This window comes from Pogona vitticeps, chromosome 3 (assembly GCF_051106095.1).
Source record: "Pogona vitticeps strain Pit_001003342236 chromosome 3, PviZW2.1, whole genome shotgun sequence".
NCBI classification, from domain to species: Eukaryota; Metazoa; Chordata; class Lepidosauria; order Squamata; family Agamidae; genus Pogona; species Pogona vitticeps.
The window spans coordinates 14,155,123-14,177,080 of record NC_135785.1 but is presented as its reverse complement, the minus strand read 5'-3'; the positions used below and the strand labels follow the sequence as shown (position 1 = coordinate 14,177,080).

Genomic DNA, 21,958 nt, shown 5'->3' with positions numbered 1-21,958 from the left:
TAGGCCCCCAAGATGCTCAAGGGCCCGAGAGTGAACAAACTAGGATTATTTACACTCAACTACGTGATCAGTGTCTCCTCTCAGCTAAATCCAACCAGACAATTTTCAATAATCTGCATGATCTAAAGAAAGAAATCGCTGATACTAAAGCAATACTACAATGCATTGCTGACATGATAAAGTTGGGGATTTTAAAAGCAGCACCCCCCTCAAACCCTCAGAATACTGAACAGAGAGGACTTCAGGCAAAAAAGGAGCTGGGTACAAAAGATCAAACACACAAAGATAACTCCCTAGCCTTTAAAGGTCAGAGTTACCCACAGTTATCAGAAAAAGCAACTCAGGACCGAATGCCCATCTTTGGGAAGACCCCAAAGGCCTGGGCTGATCCATATGAGCGAAATGAGGACACAGAGGACACAGAGGGACCTGACCTAACATCCTCTAATCTAGAGCTAATAACCATAGACGAATGGTGGGGAAACACCCCAGAAGAACCCTATCCCCAACATCCACTTGCTGTGACAACATGCAAGGAAAATATACAGATTAAAAAACCCCAACGGTCAGCAACCTCAGACAGTGAAGGGTCCACCCCTGCTGAAAGCCCATCACTCAAGCCTGTGAACCACATCACCATCTACAACTGGCCACTAAGAAAACCAAATGGCACCTGGGCCTCCAATTCAGAAGTATTGCGGACAATAACAGAAATTCTGGGCAAGGATTGGGATGCTCAAATGAACACAAAATGTTACTGCATCTATCCCAGCAAGCCCGGGCAACTAAGAGGCAGGGTGCACTTGATCTTCGCCAATAATGAACAGGCCCATCATTTTTGGAGCCTGTTGTACAAGTTCGAAAAAATAGCAGTATCATTTAAATGGGGAATACATACAACTTACTCAAATATCAACCTAAGACCAATCACAAAATTGGACACCTACAAACTAACAAATACATCCAGAGAAATTCAGGTTCCAGAACAAAGAGATGGCCCCACAGCCGCTTCCATAAGGAAGATAACAGCCGAAAACCCTAGCTATGACCTGTACAGAGATAGGGCTGAAGCTTCCACCATTTACAACAGATCACCTTCCAAAACCAAATCAGATGGCAGAGGAAAGGAGACGCAGATCAATGTTGCAACCTTCCCAAACAATATCCCAATTAACAAGCCTCGTGATCTTACAAGCAAAATCAAAAACCAGAATAATCAGGTGAAAATGCTTTCAAGGCCAAGGCATCTTTCAAAAGGTATTACATCCTCCAGAAAAAAACAGAATATACCATCCATACAAAGAGAAGTTACATCCAGCCTGCTCGATGGGAACTATTTCCGACTCCACCTCTGAGTGGCATATGGGCAATAGATATGCCCCTTTAGTAGCTTATCCCCAGAACTGACTATTGGAAGGCAAAAAATATAAACATCTTAAGAAGCCTTTGTCTAGGAATATTGCATGGGGGGAAAACAAACAAAAAGTCCAACTCCACAAAGATACCACAGTTCCAAACACAACAACGACTACCTACCTGGGTAGAGCTGAAAGATATCCCTTTAGCAGAGAGACACAAAGAAATCAAAACAACAAAGACTGGGCCCGTAAAGATTATCCTTTTCCCACACCAGTTGCTCCCCTCACCTACAGAGGATGTCAGTCATCAGATGTATCCCTGCCTGCTCTGGAGAAGCTAACGTTATACAAGGAAGGGAACCCCATTAAAATGCTCTCTGCCACAAGAGGGGAAATGACCCCAAAGGCAGAACAACTGAACATTCAGGAGCGAAATGAGGCACCAGACACTCAAGAATCGCGGTGTGCTCCAGAAAGCAACCAAACATCTGCATCTAAAATTGAACTTTTATCATGGAATGTGGCAGGTTGGACCAGATGTATCTCCCAAACCCATGATACTCCTTTCTTTCGTAGCAAATATGACATCATTCTTTTGCAAGAAACTTGGTCTGACAAAGATATAATTCTAGATGGTTTCAACTCTTTCATGGTAAAGGCAATCCCAGGGCGCGGACCGGGGAGACTGAAGGGGGGACTGAGCATCCTGGTATCAACGGCTCTGAAAGTGAAATCTACGATGAAACCCCCCTTGAGACAGCTGGCCATGGCAGTAGTACTTACAGGAAGTATGAAAACCCTATTGATTATTAACATATACTTACCTCCCACATCCAGAAAAGCTGAAACAGAAGGAAACTGGACAGACCTTGAAAACTATGTAAGAGAGCTTATCATGGAACATCCGGATGCTTTGGTCCTGACTGGTGGGGATCTAAATGCCCGTATGGGACCAGATGATGACTATCTGGGAACCAAATTTAAGATGATAGCCAACATAAGAAATGATAATGTGGGGACCCTGAATCAGGAGAGGGCATCTAAGGACCAACATGCAAATTATGCCGGGGCCTGTCTGTACAAATTTGCCTACAGACTGGGCCTCTCAGTTTTAAATGGCACAATCACAGGTGATACTCCAGGAAAATATACATTTATGGCAGCAACTAAAGCTAGTACAATTGACTACATCCTGGTGTGCAGGGGGCTCCTTTCCATGGTCAAAACTCTCCAAGTACTTCCTTACATGGAGGGGGATCATTTCCCCCTACATCTAAGTTTCCACCTAAACGTCAGAAATTTAGACACAGAACCAAGATATCATACTGAAATTACAGCACTAGAAAGAGTGGGTTGCCGAGTAAGATGGTCACCTAAACTGGCACAAAATTTAAAACAACTTTTAACTTCGAAAAATCTGATTGATGCCCTTAATCCAGTAGGAAGCCAGACAGTCCACTGGAATCCCATAGATAAATATGAAATTCTCCTACAACAATTACAGCCACATCTCACCCATTCATATAGCAGAAACCTTCAGAATTCATCTAACCGATCCAAACCCTGGTTCAACCAAAGCTGTAAGGCAGCAAAACAATTAGTTAATCAGACATACCAGGAATACCTGAGAGCAGAAGACCATGTCAAAAAAGAGGCCCTCCTAAAACTACTGGTACATAAGAAAGAATACAAACAGCAGATACATCACAGTAAAAGAGAACACACGAGAGAACTATGGAGGAAGGTGATTGAAGCAGCAAAAGCCAAAAATCCATCCCTTTTCTGGAAACTAATCTCAGGCAGACTATCAGAGCCCAAACACCCATTATCCTCTTGTATTCCACCAGATAAATGGGTATCCCACTTTACAAGTATGTATGAGGATGTCATTGTACCCCCTTCTCCAGTAATGCTTGGAAGCACTCCCAAATGGCCCCCGGTGACCCCAGGTGAAATAATAGCTCATATAGATGAGTTAAAAAATGGAAAAGCCCCAGGCCTTGATGGCATCCCACCAGAACTCCTAAAAGAAAACAAGACATGGTGGGGCTCCTTTCTAGCACCTCTCTTCACCCATATTAATGACACAGGCCAAATCCCAATATCATGGAAAACGGCCACAGTGGTCCCATTTTATAAGAAAGGGAAAAGGGAAGATCCAGCCAACTACAGGCCAATAAGTTTGCTGAATATTATAAGCAAACTATATGCAAGGCACCTCCTAGACAAACTCCTGGAGTGGCTCGAAGTAGAAAATATCATTGGGGCAGAACAAGCAGGCTTTCAGCCAGGGAGATCCACAATAGAACAATGCCTAATTATACAGCATCTTATAGAGAAATACTCAGCCAAAGGAGTAACATCACTCTATGCCGCCTTTGTGGACTTTAAATCAGCATTCGATTCTATATCGAGAACACACCTCTGGGACAATCTATCAAACTCATCTATAGACAAAAGACTTCTATATCTAATCAGGGCCCTACATGAAGAAACATACCTGAGAGTCAGGTGCAGCAGACAGGGACACCTCACGGAATCTGTGCAAACGCACAGAGGTGTTAGGCAAGGCTGCCTACTGGCACCAGCATTATTCATATTTTACATAAACGACTTATCAAGTTGGCTTAACACGGCCGATCTCCATTCACCTAAACTTACAGATAGAACAGTGCCAGCCTTACTCTATGCTGATGATACAGTAATTCTATCCAGAACCCCCATAGGGCTGAGGAGGGCACTTAAGAAGCTTGCCTCATACTGTGAATATAAATCATTAACGATTAACTATCAGAAGACCAAGATAGTCGCCTTTGGACAGAGACCCAAGAGTAGGTCATGGCAAATAAATGGACACAGTATCGAGCAGGTGAACAGCTTCAAATATCTGGGGGTAGTATTACAGGCCTCAGGATCTAGGCTTCAGCATAGTAAATTTGTGGCTGATCAGGGAGAAAGATCGGCAAATAGTATAGTAAAATTCCATCTCTCCCAAGGAGGGTCCTTCATACCAGCAGCCCTCAAATTGTATAGAGCAAAGGCATTAGCCCAGCTGCTGTACGGCTCATTCATGGGGCCACCCAGCTCTCACTTCGCACCACAAGAAATAGTCCAATCCAAATTCTTAAGAACTATACTCCAGGTCCCAAGATGCGTGTCAAATGCAAGGATAAGGCTAGAAACAGGATGCCTTAAAGTAGAAGCCTGGATTAGAATTCAATCTATATATATGTGGCTAAAGGGACAGTTAAATCCAAAAGGCCTATTTTCCTTGTTATTTAAAGATAACTATCAATCTAAGTGGGTTAAATCGGTCCAGGGCTACTTGGGGAAAATTGGCCTCTCACCTCAGGCACTTATATCCTCTGGAATAGAGCAGGCAAAACAAATAGTTAAACAAAGAATAGAGGACAATGAATACCAAACAGACCTTTCTAGCATCCAAAATACGGCAGCAAGGACTTACATCAAAAATTGTATGGTACCAGCCAAATACTTAACATCTTTGGAAATTAAAGGAATTAGAAGAGCCTTTACTCTGGCAAGGTGTTTGGCCCTCCCCTCTGCTGTACTAGAAGGGAAGTATAAAAATACCCCTTTTGCTGAAAGGTTATGCTCCTGCCACCTGAGGGAGATCGAGACCATACAGCACATGTTCTTCACCTGCCCATTGTATGAAGCAGTGCGAAAAGAGACTATAACCCCCTTAATAGATAGATTGCCAGGACGTTCGGAGGGAAATAGGCTAGAGTTCCTTCTCTCAGATGTTGATGTCCAGATCACCTGTCGGGTTGCGAGGTTCTGTGTAGCAATTCTTCGATTGCGGAAGTTAAATACCAATTAGATTGCCGTTCCCAGTTGTATGTATGCCAACATGTTCTAATGGAATACTGAAAGTTAGAAATTTTAAGGTTTTATAAGGTTTTATACTTATGTGACTGGTCTAAGGACTGTAAATAAACTATTGATCATTGAAACATAAGGAAAATATATTTTAATTATTTAACCATCACCCACATGTATGGGGCATTTTAGTCCCTCAGAATTGCATTTTGTTGCAGAATTCCTAGACTTCCCAGACAACTAGACCTAGAAAGTCAACTTTTGCGACATTGTCACCCAATCCACACCAAACTTGGAGGAGGGAGGAGGAGAGTCAGCTGAAGACATGCTGGATGTTTGGGATTTTTACTCACTCAGGGACCATTTTACTGCTCCTGGAAATCCCAAATCTCATGAACAGTTGTGAAAGTTCATGGTCTGTGAATAGTGACAAACCATGAACCATCACAAGCCACCATTTTCGTGGTTTGTGCCTATTGTTACTCCTGATTAACAGGTTCAAAAGTTCAAATTGCCCAAAAGTGCAGCCAGTTACCTACAATGTAGCCTTTACTGAACCTTTCATCCCTGGCCACCCTGTGCCAGGCATGCTCAGTATTACAAGAAATCACTGGTTCTCTCATTATAAGGCTTTTTCAAACAAAGTAGATGAGACCAGCAATTGTCTTTCAAGATAAGCAAGACTGGTCTTTTCAATTTATGTAAACTATTTTAAATCTGGGGTAGTTTAGGGTCACCTATTTCTTAGCAGAGAGGGCAAAACAGTTTTACTGTTAAAAATAATAACTTGAAAATCCGTTCTGTAAACTTCCCCAAATTGCACACCGAACCCGAGCAGATTTTTCAGCTGCAGTTGTGCCAAATGTCAGGCTGATCAGATGCCAAGATTAAAAGTTATATTGTTTAGTTGTCCCCATTTTTAGAATTGACTTACATAATGTTGATTTTTTCTACCGCGCATTATCATTGATGCACTCTTGTGCAGCTATAATGCCAATCTGCTTCAGCAGCAACAAAACCAACCCACCTAAAAACTAATGGGGTGTCTTTCTGACTAACAAATTTGTTTCAGTGTGACCGTTTGTGGATTACAGTCTGCTTCTTTAGGAACAAAGAAGTTTGAAGAAGCAAACCTCTCTATTTGATGACTTGGTGTGTAATCCACAAACGCTCATACTGAAATAAATTTGCTAGTCTGAAACCTTCCACAACAGCCTTCTTTCTACCTCTATTTTTGTGTTTTGTTTTTATAGGGGTAAGTATGTCCATGACAAATATCTGTAAGTGCTGTCAGTGGTAGGAGGTATTATTATTGCTTCCCCAAGCACCGAAATGAAGACGCAGACAACATACATTTGGAATTAAACATGGGCCACACTTTATTAGCCAAATTAAATTTCCTTAATTCAAATAAGACCAAATCCATATTGAGGGGACCTGCGGTAGTGCGGGGAAATAACACCAAATAAATCCTTATATGCCAATGGGCGAGTCCCAGCCCCCAGGTTCCAGCTGTACTACCGACCGGTGGAACCTGGAAGGCTTAATTAAAACACCCCGGACCTCCAGCCATCTCCTTTAATGACTTTTCGGTCCGAAAGTGTTTCAGCGCCTCAGTTGCCTTCAGCCCTGTAATCGCACGATCCGCAGGAACTGTCAGCATTGACGCACTGTTACTTAAATATTACCAAAAGGGAAACACCGTGACGACCAGTTATTCCCGCACTACCCGCCAGTGTGACCAAAATTGTATAGGGGACATAAAAAACCCACCATCGCTGCCCTAAAACAAACTCCCCTCCGTTCCAGTGTGGGATAGGCGAAAAATCCCCCCATCCATAAGCCAATCAGGACGAAGGTCAAAAATTCCTATCCGGCCCCCCAACAGGCGACCCATAACACACTAGAACAAAAGGGGGTTGGGCGGGCGGGTGCCAGAAGCGAAAGCCCCCTGCAACAGGCCGGCGCTCCCTTAAATAGCGCCGGCCTGCGTCAGCAAGGTGACGTGGCCCCTGTTGCCTGCGCTTCCGGTACCGGAGGAAGCAAAAGCGCCGCGCCTACGAGGGCGTTGCCTCGCCCCTCCGGCGCGCGAAACCCTTGCTTCCCCAAGCACCGAAATGAAGACGCAGACAACATACATTTGGAATTAAACATGGGCCACACTTTATTAGCCAAATTAAATTTCCTTAATTCAAATAAGACCAAATCCATATTGAGGGGACCTGCGGTAGTGCGGGGAAATAACACCAAATAAATCCTTATATGCCAATGGGCGAGTCCCAGCCCCCAGGTTCCAGCTGTACTACCGACCGGTGGAACCTGGAAGGCTTAATTAAAACACCCCGGACCTCCAGCCATCTCCTTTAATGACTTTTCGGTCCGAAAGTGTTTCAGCGCCTCAGTTGCCTTCAGCCCTGTAATCGCACGATCCGCAGGAACTGTCAGCATTGACGCACTGTTACTTAAATATTACCAAAAGGGAAACACCGTGACGACCAGTTATTCCCGCACTACCCGCCACCACATGAGGACTAGCATCGGCTATGTCCCATGAGCCCACCAAGAAAACCAAATTCCTCCAGCAGGCCCCCTCTCAAATCATCCAGGAAAATGTCCAAACCCGCCTCGGACAGGTGGACCCCATCTTCACGGAAATACTCCAATTTGGATGTTAAGATTCTGTGATGGCCAATCACCGAACCCAATCCGCGCTTGCATACACTTCTGCAAACTTCCTTATTAACCAAACGACGGGCATTATTTACCCTGTCCACCTTAATAGCACCACGCCATTTTAAGCGTGGAATGATCGTTGACCAAACGATCCTCATTCTGGGATATAAGGCATGTAGCCTATCCAAATCCCGCAATATGTCCAATATCAGTGCTTTACCAGGCACCTGAGGCAAATCATTGCCCCCCAAATGGACCACCAAGATGTCTGGAGGCGAACATCCAAAGGCCGTAAGCCGTCCAAATTGAATCCATCGCATGCCGCGCACGCCCCTCCATGTAATGGAGGCCTGGGCTCCGAGCCCCAAATTGCTTCCCCAATGAGAAGCAGCAGCGTAACGGGCTGCCCAATAGATGAAACTATGTCCCACCATCATCACGTTCCATCGAGCCTCTGGCATCGCTCCACCTGAAAGACAAAAACAACCCCTACCTACACGTTAGGTAATTGCCTGATATATTTGTTAAAACAGCCCGACGACCAACGACCCAACTGCTTAATCGTTTCAGCATTGTAACCCAGAGCTGCCGCCGTGGAGGCAGCCCCTATCCTAAATGAATGCGTACCAAACCGCATGCCCTGCACCCCCACTCTTTCCAGCGCCATATCAGTTAGCTTCCAAAATTGATATTTTGTCAGTGGTGTGCCATCTGCATGTTGGAAGAAGTAACCTCCATTGTTCCCCCGGAGTCCCAGAAACTGACTGACAGCTCGCACTGGGCACAATTTGACTATACTACAACGTCCCAACCTAACCTGTCCACCCTTTCCATGCTGATCAGTTTTAGATCTCCTGATCCTAAGGATGACCTGATCATTATGAATCTTTATATCTGCCCTCTGCAAAGCCAAACGGGAACCATCCATTCTACTTAATGCTACCAATTCACTAATCCGAAGCGCCCCAAAAAATGCCACTAACGACGCCGTACGAAAAAGCACTGTTTCGTATCCGTCCTTACATATCGTACCCCATAGATCCACTAAACTCACTAATATCCCTGGCGATATAGGAGTCCTGTCATCCCTTGACCGACCCCTCTCCCGAGACCAACCCTCAATCATCTTCTTAATTCTAAATTCCCCTGACGTATCCTTCCAACCATTTGCTTTCGCATAAAATCTTAAAGCTGCTAACTTACCCTGGATAGTACCCGGGGCCAAACCCTTCCTATGCAATTCCACAATGAATTGCTGTATGTGTTCAACCGGTGCCGGCCACCTCAGTTCCAGACGTGCCCTGCACCTAAATTCTGAAAACTCTTTCACTACCCTTCTATATTTTGTTCCCGTCCTTGGGGCCAAAGCCATACCTATCGCACGCGACGCTTCCTCACGCCAATCTGCCAGACCTCTGCCGGAAGCACTTCTGGCAGATCCCTGGCCTCCGGTGCCAATTCCCTGAAACGCCGGATCTGTTGGCGTGAAAGAGCGTCAGCTATCTGATTATCTACGCCAGGCACGTGACACGCATGCACCACGACATTAAACCGGAGCGCCTTCAAAGTAAATGCCCGAACCAACTCCATGACCCTCTCTGAGCGGGACGTCAAATTATTGATGATGTGCACCACCGCCTGATTATCACACCAGAACCGCACCACCGAATTGGCCCATTCATCTGCCCACAACCATAGTGCTCCAACTATTGGAAAAAATTCCAAAAAGGTTAAGTCCCTAGTAATACCTAAGTGATGCCATTCTTCCGGCCACATCCCTGCACACCATCTTCCTTGAAAATATATACCAAAACCTAAACCCCCGGCCGCATCGGAGTTGACCTGGACATCCGCCCTAAGATTAACATCTGACCTCCAAAAAGAAACCCCATTAAACTGCTCCAAAAACTGTTCCCAAACCCGCAGATCCTCTCTCATTCCCTGCGTTATCCGTGTTTTATGAAAAGGCTTCCTCAGCCCTGACATGGCGCTGGAAAAACGCCTTACAAAAGCCCTTCCTGGCGCTACCACCTTACAGGCAAAATTCAAGTGCCCAACCAATTGCTGCAGCTCCCTTAAGGTTACCTTCTTCCTATCCCGAAAACTACGTACCAACTTCCCGATATTCAACAATTTATCCAGCGGCAATCTTGAAGCCTGCTGTGTTGTGTCCAACTCAATACCCAAAAAGGTAAGGGTCGTAGACGGCCCCTCCGTCTTCTCCTCAGCTAATGGCAACCCCAACTCCGCCGCTAACTCCCGGAAAGCCTCCAGAAACCTAAAACATCTACCCGTGTTTGCCTGTCCACAAAACAAAAAATCGTCCAGATAATGAGCTGTTAATGCACAGCCAATCCTCTGACGAAGCAGCCATTCCACGAATGTACTAAACTTTTCAAAGGCCGCACACGAAATCGAACACCCCATAGGAAGGGCCCTATCTACATAATATTGGCCTTGAAACTGAAAACCCAGTAAGTTATAATCTTCCGGATGAACCGGTAAAATCCGGAAAGCCGATTTTACATCAGCCTTGGCCAACTCTGCATTGATGCCACAAGATCTAACCATTCTCACCGCCTCATCAAATGATGTGTATCTAACAGAACACAGCTCTTCCGGTATGGCATCATTCACAGAATCACCCTCCGGATAAGACAGATGGTGTATCAACCGAAATTCTCCCGGGTGTTTCTTGGGAACAATTCCCAAAGGTGAAACCCTTAGATCCACCAATGGCGGCCTGGTAAATGGCCCCAGCACCCTACCTTCGCTCACTTCCTTGTTAATTTTCTTCAAAACCACCTCCTCCATACCTTTAACCGATTTCAAATTCCTAGCAAAAAATGCTCTCCGAATACCCAATGCTGGTATCCGAAATCCATGTCTAAACCCATCTCGCAAATACACCGCATCTTCTGGCCTGGGATAATGCCATAAGCCCTCTTCTAATCTATCAATTTTGATTGGCGTTGGCCCCCTTTCCAGAAGAGCTGCCGCTCCCTTCAGGCTTTCTACCGGAACCACCTTGCTTGCCTTGACGCTGTCCTCCAGCCCGGAAACAATTGGATCTCGGGTGTTTTCCCCCACAGGTAATGCATTCATGCTTAAACCTGCAGGGGGACTTGCTGCATGACCCCCTATTGTTAAATTCGTAGCAGGGCAGCCGGGGTTGAACCGTCTGCCCCGCCCCCTGGCGGGTACCAGCATTCCCAGTAAACTTAATGTTCAGGTGTCCACAATCGAACCTGTCGCCCAGGTTTGTTTTAGCTGGCGACATGTGCTGTAGCCAAAGCCCAGGGTGTACCTCATCCCAACGTAGTTCCGGCCTGATAGCACTTCTCATCCTGAAAGCTTCATCATACCTTAACCACGCCTGACCTTCAAATTCAGCCTTTGCTCTACGCATTATATCGTAATATTGGAAAAGGGCTGAGGCCTTCCAGGGTTGCATCTTTACCAACACCCCAGCATATATGGTGAAACCCGTAACCCAATTATTCCAATTTCTATCTGGTCTCTTCCTTCTGTGTTTTTCCTTAATTTTTTCATCATCCTTGTCCAGCTCCTTCACCTCATATTCCCTATTCAAAAGATCATAGAAGTCAAGATATTCGCCTCTCCAAATCCGTTCTTTAATTGCTGGCGTCAGATGATCGCCTAGAGGCGTACTGTAGTCTGTGTACGGCGTATAAAGAAACGGGGCTGAATTGTAGCCCGTATTAGGCACTGACGGGTGCGGTGTCAAATTTGCCTCTCTACCCTCTATTGTAGGCCCTGCCTTACCTGCTGTCGCACCCGGCGTACCCCATCCACACCACTGCGGGGCAATCTGTGGCCAAAAATGCCCAGGCCCCGGCATGGGGGACAACATCCCCATGTTGTGAGACCCTGTAGGTTGTTGACGCCCATCATACCACGGCCAGTACACCCCTTGCCCTGATGTATTGTGTAGTCCACCATACTCACCCCGTCTCTCACCCCTTTCAGCCTCAGCAGCCTCAGGTGTGTACGTAGCTGGGTCCTCATATGGGTCATACCCATAGGACGTTCCCTCCCCAGCTTCCATGTTGCGCGTTGTCTCCATCCTATTACGCTTGCGTCCCTTTTTCTCCAAATGCTCCGATGGTATGCCCTCGCTTCCATCGCGGTCTCCAATCTCATGACCCTGCTCGGACTCAAGTACAGCAAAACGCCTTGTTAGTTCACTAGTAAGGGCCTTTAATTCAGCTTTCCGTTTTCCCTTTGACTCCCTAGCCGACCGCCGTGGTGTAACCTCATCGCAACTAGGGGCTCGCTTCTCAAATCTCTGTGCTTCCATGTGTGTAACCTTAGAATGCAGTTCCCTCAGCATAGCCCAAGATTCATCCTCAGACGATGATTGTTGGGGTGACTGCTGCCTCACCACCTGACGCCGCACTGGCTCCTTCCCTCTCTTCCTACCACCTCCTTTCTTGGGTGGCATCCTGAATGCGCTTCCCTGTTGTAGACCTACTCGTGAGGGTTATGATTTATTTATATATGCTTAAGCAGTCCGCTTATAAAATTAGATGTCACACAGACAAGCACTAAAAACCCAATGACCAAACAACCCCTCCCAGTTGGAGGTCTCTGCCTCTTTGACTCGCCCTTTTCTGTATGTATGTATGTATTTATTTATTTATTTATTTTAATTATTTTATTTTATTTTATTATTTATTATTTATTTTTTTTATTTTTTTTTTTATTTTTTTTTTATTTTTTATAAAACCCCACTTCAAAATGGCCGCCACCAATAGACCATGCGGCCGGGCAGGGCCTTACAAAATGGCCGCCACCCACCAACTTGCCCAGTCTGTTTCACTTTCCCCAGGACAATCTGCCACCACCCTACGCCAGAGCCTTACACCAAACCAGGCTCCCAACCTTATACCTTTAAAGGAGCACGGCCTCTCCTGTACCACTAACTCCCCCCTTTTACTATTATTATTGCTTTTCCCTTTTTTTTTTTTTATTAATATATGTATATTTATATTTTATTTTCTTCTTTTCTCACTCTTTTTTTTTTTTTTTTAATTTAAACAATAACCCAGGCTTCACAAGTGGGGGGGGGTGCTAATCCACCTAGTAGCTGTTTCCCAGGGCAACCTAAAGCCCTACCAGGTAAACCAGCCCTCCTGCACCGGAGGCGCTGGCGCGTTCGCACCCCTCTCGCTCAATGAACCCACCCCCACCCCACCAATCCCCAAACCAAGCGCCGCGGAGCCGCGACCACGCTCCACTCGAGCCCCGCGGCCGCCTGTTATGAAGAAGGTGATAAATTGGGCTAGAGCCCGGATCCGCCTTTGTTAAAGGATGTGGGGGCGGGAGACTAGAAGGGGAAGAACGGCCGACGCTCCAGCTGACGAGCGGAGCCGCGGGTGCGGCCCGACCGCCTCGCCGCCGCCCGCTCCCTCCCGGTCTCCTCAACCTCCTCCTCCCCCACCAATCTCTAAATCGGGCTATTACAGCCCAACAAACCACCAGGAAAGCCTCCGAGAATCACGAACTGCCAGAGAGCCTCGCTCCGCACTCCTTCTTCCTCCGGTGCCAGAAGCGAAAGCCCCCTGCAACAGGCCGGCGCTCCCTTAAATAGCGCCGGCCTGCGTCAGCAAGGTGACGTGGCCCCTGTTGCCTGCGCTTCCGGTACCGGAGGAAGCAAAAGCGCCGCGCCTACGAGGGCGTTGCCTCGCCCCTCCGGCGCGCGAAACCCTTCTATTATACACTGTTCTGAAACTATAGTTAACTATTGTTTTGAAACTATAGTTAAGTACAGTATTGTTCAAACCTCAATTTTAAAAGCACTTGTGTTTTCAGGACTGTTTTACTCCCTCCCCCTTTCCCTCAAATGCAATCTTCTAAATTAAACATTAATTACAACTTGGTTTTTAACATATCTTATGGCTCCACTGTTTCACCACAAGAAGAAGCCTTTCCCCACTCCAGATTTGGGTCTATTTTACTTAACAGAGTATCCTCCCTGCATAACGTTTCTACGTCTTTTAAACAATTATTTTCTGCTCCTGGAACACCCTCCCCCCCCACACACATTGAATTACTACCTGCTGAAATACCATCTGTTTATGTGCATCAAAAATAGTATTTCCAACCTTTTTGTTAAAAAATGTGGGTCTTATTAGGGAAGAAAATACTAAAAACAAACAAACAAAACACCCTATACTTAGCAGATGGAGTGGGCAATCAGCTTCTTTAAGCAGCCTTCCTTGATTGTTTAGTTTATAGATCGGCTTAATTTTTCTGTGGATTTAATTGTTCTTTCTCTCAAAATATGCTAATGAGGAATGTATTTCTGTAATCAATCTACTACTTCTGGGAAAAGAACATAAAGATGGGTAGATTAATATTACATATTCCCCCACCTTCATCTGCCTTAGGCCATTTTTTAAAAACCAATCAGATGAATGGGGCTTCATCTCATTATTGCTTCTACTGCATGAAGCAAAAACAGTTTTTCTGGGAACACCAGGTTGCTATGTATCTGATGATTCATGACTGAGTCAGCAATCCTGTCTACTTTTACCTAGATGTAAGGCCCACTGAATGAAGTGAGGTCAACTTTAAAGTTAACATTTGTGGGATCAGGAATTCATCTGTTCATCTATCTATTCATCTTTATCTCATCCCATCATCCTTTCCTTGCCAGCCAACCATCCTGGATTATAATTCAGGCCAGGAAGAGCAATGATAGACCCAGAAAGATTATGAGTAGAATCTTTTCAGAATCTGGCAGGGCACCAAGTTGAAAGTGAAGCCTGAAGATATCTGGCTAATAAGGATGAGCTTCAGCAAATTCTCTGTGCTTCAAATTTGTTGCATTTTTTAAAATTTCACTTTCATTTTCTCTTCATCTTTCTGTCTTATGAGTTCGTGAGACTTTTTTTTTGCTCTCCATATATGTCTGCTTTCTTAACACATTGAGCTGGATTTTTAATACATCTAATACTTGTCCCAAAAGGTGGGATATAAACACAGAAATGAAGCAGGAGAACGAGCCACAGAATTCTGTGAAGCCAACCAGTTGTCCATTTCAAACATATGCTTCGGGCAATGAAAGAGATCACTGTAGTTGTGGACATCATCAATAGGCCTATATAGAAATCAGACTACAGAATTGGAAGTAGAAGATGGAGAAGCTTATTCTCTCTGTCAAACAAGAACAGGAGGAGACTGATGAATTTAAAGTCTACATAAGGAACAAATATAAAGAAGAGATAATAATAGGGAAAAGAAGTAAAAACACTATACTGGTAGTAAAAAGGAGAGAAAAGCTAGATAGATGGTGCAAGAAATTCTTGAAATGGATAGGAATAGGTGCGAATCAAAAATAAAGTAAAAGGCAAACAAATGAGTCCAAGACCAAATGAAGCCTGAACTTTCTCTAGAGGCAAAAATGACAAAACTGAGGCTGTCACATTTTGGGCATGTCATGAGAAGAGAAGACTTGATGGAAAACACAATATGGCTAGGAAAAGTTGAAGGCAGCAGGAAAAGAGGAAGACCAGATATAAGCCGCCTAGAGTGGTCTTTTAGACCAGATGGGCAGGGTATAAATAAAATAAAATAAAATAAAATAAAATAATATAAAAAATAAGATGCATTTACTCAGTAAACGAAACCATGGTCTTTAGTTTGCAAGGGCTGACCAAGGCTGTTAATGATATGACCTTTTGGAAGGCACTCATTCAATGGGTTGCCATAACTTGGAGGGGATATTTAATGGCACACAGCAACAAGAAGGCAAACGCAGCACAGACGGGGCCAGGTATGCTTCTTCACAATTTAAAGCCTATTCAGAACTCCTGCAGGAGTGACGTAAGTAAGGATGAAATGCTCAGCAGAAATTTCATATTACACTCCCATTGCCTAGCCTCTAGATGTCTACCCAGAAGTCAGCATGAATAGCTGGAAGGTGGACGTCTCTCTTTTTCTGCCAAAAAGTAAGCAAGATCTGCCAAAGAAACCTTAAAAGTCAGCAATAAAGTGCTTCAGATGTAAGCAAACGGCTCCCCCTCCCATCTGGCAAAAGTTCCTATCTCAGATCAGCAGGTGATGGAGATAAGAACTTTTCTCTGCCATATAAGAGAACACTCTTATATCTGATCAGCTGCTGGTCAGAGATAACTGCTTTTCTCTGCTGGGAGATGGAGCATAGCCTGGCAATGTACTCCTGAGAAAGAAGTCCAATGTACCATAGCTTCATCTAAAAGTCTCTCGCTCTGATTTGGGTAAAAGATTCAAATCCTTATTTGTCTTGTTCTAATATAAGGGAACGATGAGGGGAGGCTGTTTTCTGGCCATCTTCAAAGTTAAGAAGAACCATTTTTCATCCACATAAAAGCAACATTGCACAAATAAACACGACAAATAAAGCTTTAAAACTATTTCCACAAAATGTGGATTTTGTGGTCTACCACCTGGGAGACAAACTACACATACTAAACGCATCCCATGCAGTTTAAGCACACAGCCTGATCCAGAGCATGGTGGCGAAAGCTTAAGTCTCTTCAAATAAAATTTTAATCTAAAAATTTAGCCCCTCTGAGGGAAGTTAAGAGGAGACACCACACCACTTGAATCCCTTCTAGGACTGGGGAAATAGAAACTACGCATTAGATTCTATAAGGAGAACCTCTCATTGAACTATTTTTCCCATGGAGAATGTGGGAATTCACAGAAAGCAGTGGCCCTTCTTCATTTGAGCCAGTGTACATGGAATGAAACAGATAATGGCGGTAGAACACCATCATTTTTGCTTTCTGATTTGTCCTCTCCTAGTCCCAAAGGTCTGTCTGGGGGTATCCAAATAACTTCTGGGACTGGAATCATAAGATTTTCAAAGTCCCAGCCCTCCCCACTGGTGTTAATGGTGGCTTGTCCCCCACCTCACCCCGCTTTTTAAAACCCCTCTGTGGAGTTAAAGAATTAGATGAGAGAAAGTGAAGTCCACATCCCGTGCATTTTAGTCTTCATGCATATCAGGGCCGTGGATGAACAACTCTGAGTAAAGAAAAAAGTGCATCCTAGCTGAACACTGTATTTAATGTAGCATGTATTTTGACCCTCAGGCTAATGTGCAGATCAGAATGTAATTATTCTTCGGATTTCACACTTCTCCAAACTTTGTAACGTAGCTGTCAGCTCGAAAAGGACACACAAGGTATTTTCCAAATGCATATTTTAGGATAATATACTTTAGAAATGCATACCTTTTTATATACATGAGATATTTATATCCTATCTATAGATAGATGTTTCCTTTGTAAAAAAAAATGCACTGCAAATATGTATATAAATTAGGGATAGGTGAAATCATCATTCTAGCCTATGCCAGTTTCATACAGTATATATTGAACAGAATCCTATTGAGGTTTGTGGAGGAATTATTAGAGGTTAAATTGTAACCAGGGTGTGAGCTGGACATGAGATCAGAAGTGTGGTCAGGTAAGTAACTGAGAGGAGACCAGCACCTTGTTAATTGGCTGCAGCCAGTTTACACAGTCCTTCTGTGAATATTCCAGCATTTCAAGTCTTTGGCATCTAGTCTGTACAGCAGCCCACATTTTTTAAAGTGAGACAATAATAATCTAATAATCTTGGAACTGCACAGCTGGAAGGGAACCTATGGATCATCAAGTCTAGCCCCTATAAAGGAGGCACAGAGGGGAATTAAACTCTCAAACCTCTGTCTTTGCAACCAGATGCCGAAGCCACTAAGTTATCCAGAAGTTCATATAATGCACAACAATTTGCATTATTTTCTTACAAATAGTTCCGTAATATTTTTACTCATAATTTCTCAGCTAAGAACTGTATCACAAAGTGGAGAGAAGCATGCGATCTAAAGAATAACCGTGTTCCAATCCACACAATTATTATTACTATAGGACTTACATATCAGAGCTAACAAAATTTCTATTTGATTTCTTATTTAAGTATATATTCATATGCAAGATTATGTGCAGATTTTTTTAAAAAATAACATTCATATATCAATGCGGAAATAGAGTGAATGATCACACACCCCTGCAAATAGTTGATCACAGATAACATAGCTGCCTGTAACTTGTTAGCTTTTGGGTGTAATGGGGATGTAACTAAAGTGAATTTCAAATGTAACATAAGAAGTGGTCATATGATCACTTTTTGGTGTAACAAGTATTGTCTCTAGTTACTTCCAGAAGTTAATTTTTATGGGCATTTGAGGCATTTTAGAGGCACTGGCTAAAATCCTGATGCGTAGCTCTGCCAGCACAACAGAAGTGATTTCATCACCAGTGGAAGATGTGTGTAACTTCATCTCATTGCATGCAAGGTTCATGCAACCCAAAACTGAAGCTGGTGACATCATTTCCATTGTGCCGGTCAAGCGTCACAACAGGATGCTAGCTTCGTTAACAGGGATTTTTCTGGTTTTTTTGCCATCAGAATTTGTGAGTGAAGTATTGCTTCCATTTTGTATTTTTGGAAATCTTTCCTGGGGCACAGCAGGAGAATAGATAGAACCGTATTCTCCTGTGTTCTTCTGGCATGCTGACAATGATGACACAACATGTTAATAATGCACAACACCACAAAATGCTGTTACGAATATGCCAACAGTAATGATAATGAGCATCTGGCTGCCTCCGATCTGATGAGTGATGCAACAAGTTGATTCATAAAAATAATGTTCCATGCTCTGAAGGAGCATATGGCGTGCTGATGGATGGACTAGTCCATCGATCCATCCATCAAACGTATTTTGCACCACAGATCCATTTTAGAATATCTATATGCTACCTACATTTCTAACACACACACACACACACACACACACACACACACACACACACACACATTCAACATAAGAACATAAGAAGAGCCCTGCTGGATCAGGCCATGGGCCCATCTAGTCCAGCTTCCTGTATCTCACCGTGACCCCACCAGATGCCACTGGGAGACCACGAGACAGCTAGATATCTGTCTTCTGGTACCCCTCTCCTGCATCTGGCATTTTGAGGTTCCATTTTTTCTAACAGAAGAGTAACAAAAAGTGACTATACCTTGTGTGTGCTGTAACATGACTGCCACTTTCTTCTTAGTGAGGTTCTTAAAAGAATTATTTCATTATCGAAATTCAAACTAAAATAATTGCAGGAGATGAAATTACCTTTTCCTTACTCACCATCTGGTCCATGAAATGAACATCTCTATTTCTCAGGCTGTAATTTATTTGAGTTATCCATGATGCCATTACTTTCACTGATACCTATTCAAATAATTTCCCCATTGTATTAACGACACTTCAGCTCCACATTTGATTCCAAACGGGTTTCCCAAGTGGAAAAGTTTCAACATCCTATGTTGCTCATCCTATTCACCTAAATACTGAAACCATGAATCAAGCTATTGATTTATCTGTCTTGCAACCACAGGGCACAGCAAAGGGCCTGGAGGTATTCACAGGATGGAACAACACACACCCCCTCCCCACATACAGATCCTTCTTGTTACTTCTGGAATTTAGGAGTTTATGTAGGTTGAGATAAAAAAGAACCGATGGGAGTAAAAGTAGGCAAACTGAAAGTGAATGTATCAATACCTTATAAAAAGGATGCTGAGTTGGTGCCAAGGGAGAAGGAAAGTGGTAACTTCACCAGACATATATGTGTGTGCACAGATACACATGTGCACACACACATACACAAATGATTAATCCCCAAATCTCTCCTGCACACTCCAGTGGCTGAGGTGCTCCTGAGGCCTTTTGTGTGTGGTTACCAGGCTGATGCAGCACTCCCCACTTTTATAAAGAAAACATAGCACAAAGTGATGGCTTTCATGGATATAGTACATTGCTTTGGCTTTGCCATTCCCCCTTCTTTTTAACAACATACCTAGTTACACTATAAGGAGTGTGTATGCATGTGCGGATGAATGCCTATATTCCTGTGGTAGGCCAAACTCCACTTTAGGACATTATGGTTCATTTTTGACCCCCACTCCTTCGTTTTGTTGCTGATGCAGTCATGTCACTGCCAAAATTGATAGCTAAGTATTTCCTGTTTCTGTTTTTTCTTTTGAGTTCGCTATGCCAGAGTGGACAAAATAATTCTGCCGGAAATAATTTTCATGACATAGGTAATCCACCTCAAGTAACCTCCATAGTAATTCTTCGCTTGCAGGATCTTTTTTAAAATAGAAATCTGGGGTTTCAAATGAATTGAAACGAACTTTGCAGCCGTCTCGATAGCTACAGTGCATCATGTGTCTGCCTGTCCATCCTTGTATTCCATCCAGCCATGGTCTGAGCAAGCTTCAGTCTTGTCTTTCAGAGAGAATACAACCCCATGGCAAAGACTTCTAGCACTAACAAGGAATAGTGCACCGTGTGAGAGAATGGTTTGCCTAAGGCCACCTAAGTTCCTTGATAGGAATTAGAGTTTGGCATGAACCCCCAGTATGGCAGAGGGCTGAACAGGTGTCCGACAGTTCAGAGCCCTGCCCTCACCTCACCAACAGGTGGTCACTTGGAAGCAGCATTCTCTCTTCTCTGCCCCACTGTCTTCCACTGTTGGCTCCAAGTGGGCACCCCCCCCAGAGGGGGTGAGGCACTGAGCCATGGAATACCCGTTTTACTGTCTGCAGAACTGGCATGAATGCCGAACTGGCATTTCATGTCCATCTCTAATAGAAACCTAGATAACCGCAGGCAAGCCATTCTCCCACACTATGTATCACACCTTATAGTTAAAGTAGTTTGATACTGCTTTAAGAGTCAGGGTTCCATTCAATGGAACTGAAGGATCTCCAATTTGTTGATACTTAGATTTCTTTGCCACAGAGGTCTAGTGCTGTAAATCAGGGGAGTACACTAGCACAGTGGTTCTTAACCTTTTTGAAAGAAACGCTCCCTTGAGCCATTGAGGAAGTTATCGTCACCCTTCTCCCCGCAGTGGCGGCGCAGCCGTGGGGAGGGGGGCAATGATAACTTCCTTAATGGCGATGGTGATGACACCACATCCACTGCCAGCGCCAGCTGCTCTGGATCCGGCGCCGTGGGGAGGGGGGCGATGATAACTTCTTCAATGGTGGCACCAGCGGCTCCATCGCCCTCTATCACCCCCTTCTGTTCCTTCACCCCCGCATCACCCCTTTTCGTTCCCTTGCCCCCCTGAAAAGTGAAATCGCCCCCCCCAGGAGCGATATCTCCCAGGTTAAGAACCATTGCACTAGCATACTCTATCAATGCATTCTGTCTCACCAAGCTAAAAAACACAGGATTCTACTGTATAGGGCAGTGGTTCAAAGCAGTAGACCCAGAAAGCTTTAGCTCCACCTGTACTGATTGGGTTTCTGGGGACTGCAGGTCAAGAATACCTGTGTTCTGCATGACTGGGAACCATGGATATAGAGCAATGGCAGTAAAAGTGGTACTAAACTGCCAGACCTCTGCAGTACAGATAGAATCTGAGGCATCCTCAGCCTCCTCATCAAACCTTTGATGTGTTCATGCTGACTCTACAGTATGTAGCTGTTGTATGAATTTCTGAGGAAAGGTTATAAAGTGCTTCGAACAGTTTAGAGCACTACATGAATATTAAGCATTAGTGTTAGTATCTGAAAGCTATGGCTCAGAAAGGTACCAATCTTATGAAAAAGGAAGAAGAAATGTATGTGGAATTCAAGCACATGGAATAATTATGCTTGCATTAACATAATAAACAGTTGATTCGGGTGGTGCATTTGTAATATAATGCTCCTAAGATAACTACTTCTATTTTATGACTATCTGAATATTACATTTTCGTGCCATTTACTTGACATTTAATCTCATAACAGCATTACTTTTATGTGCCGTTGGAGATCTTTTATTTTTAATAATGTCCCTGTTCATAAATAAAGCATTGGAGCTATGTGGAACGCTTAGAACTAGTGCATAGACGCCTTCTTAATAGTTTTAATTCCTCTTGAATCTATAAATACACCTGAACTAGTATGCCATGGTGTTTGTTGTTGTTATAACATGGTGTACAACAAGGTTCACAAATAGAACAATTAACTAT

The 21,958-nt window shown here is 44.0% G+C and overlaps 1 protein-coding gene and 1 long non-coding RNA gene across 3 annotated transcripts in view; one reads left to right on the top strand and one right to left on the bottom strand.

Annotated features, from left to right (window-relative positions):
* LOC144587934 (uncharacterized) overlaps positions 1-20,346 on the bottom strand; it is a 38,090-nt gene extending 17,744 nt beyond the window's left edge. Inside the window, exon 1 of the long non-coding RNA XR_013543195.1 lies at positions 19,063-20,346. This is a non-coding gene — a long non-coding RNA (uncharacterized LOC144587934). The remainder of the gene's footprint in view (positions 1-19,062) is intronic.
* The window catches only part of NAALADL2 (N-acetylated alpha-linked acidic dipeptidase like 2), a 988,342-nt gene that overhangs the window by 458,592 nt on the left and 507,792 nt on the right, over positions 1-21,958 (top strand). The gene's annotated exons all lie outside the window — the stretch shown is intronic.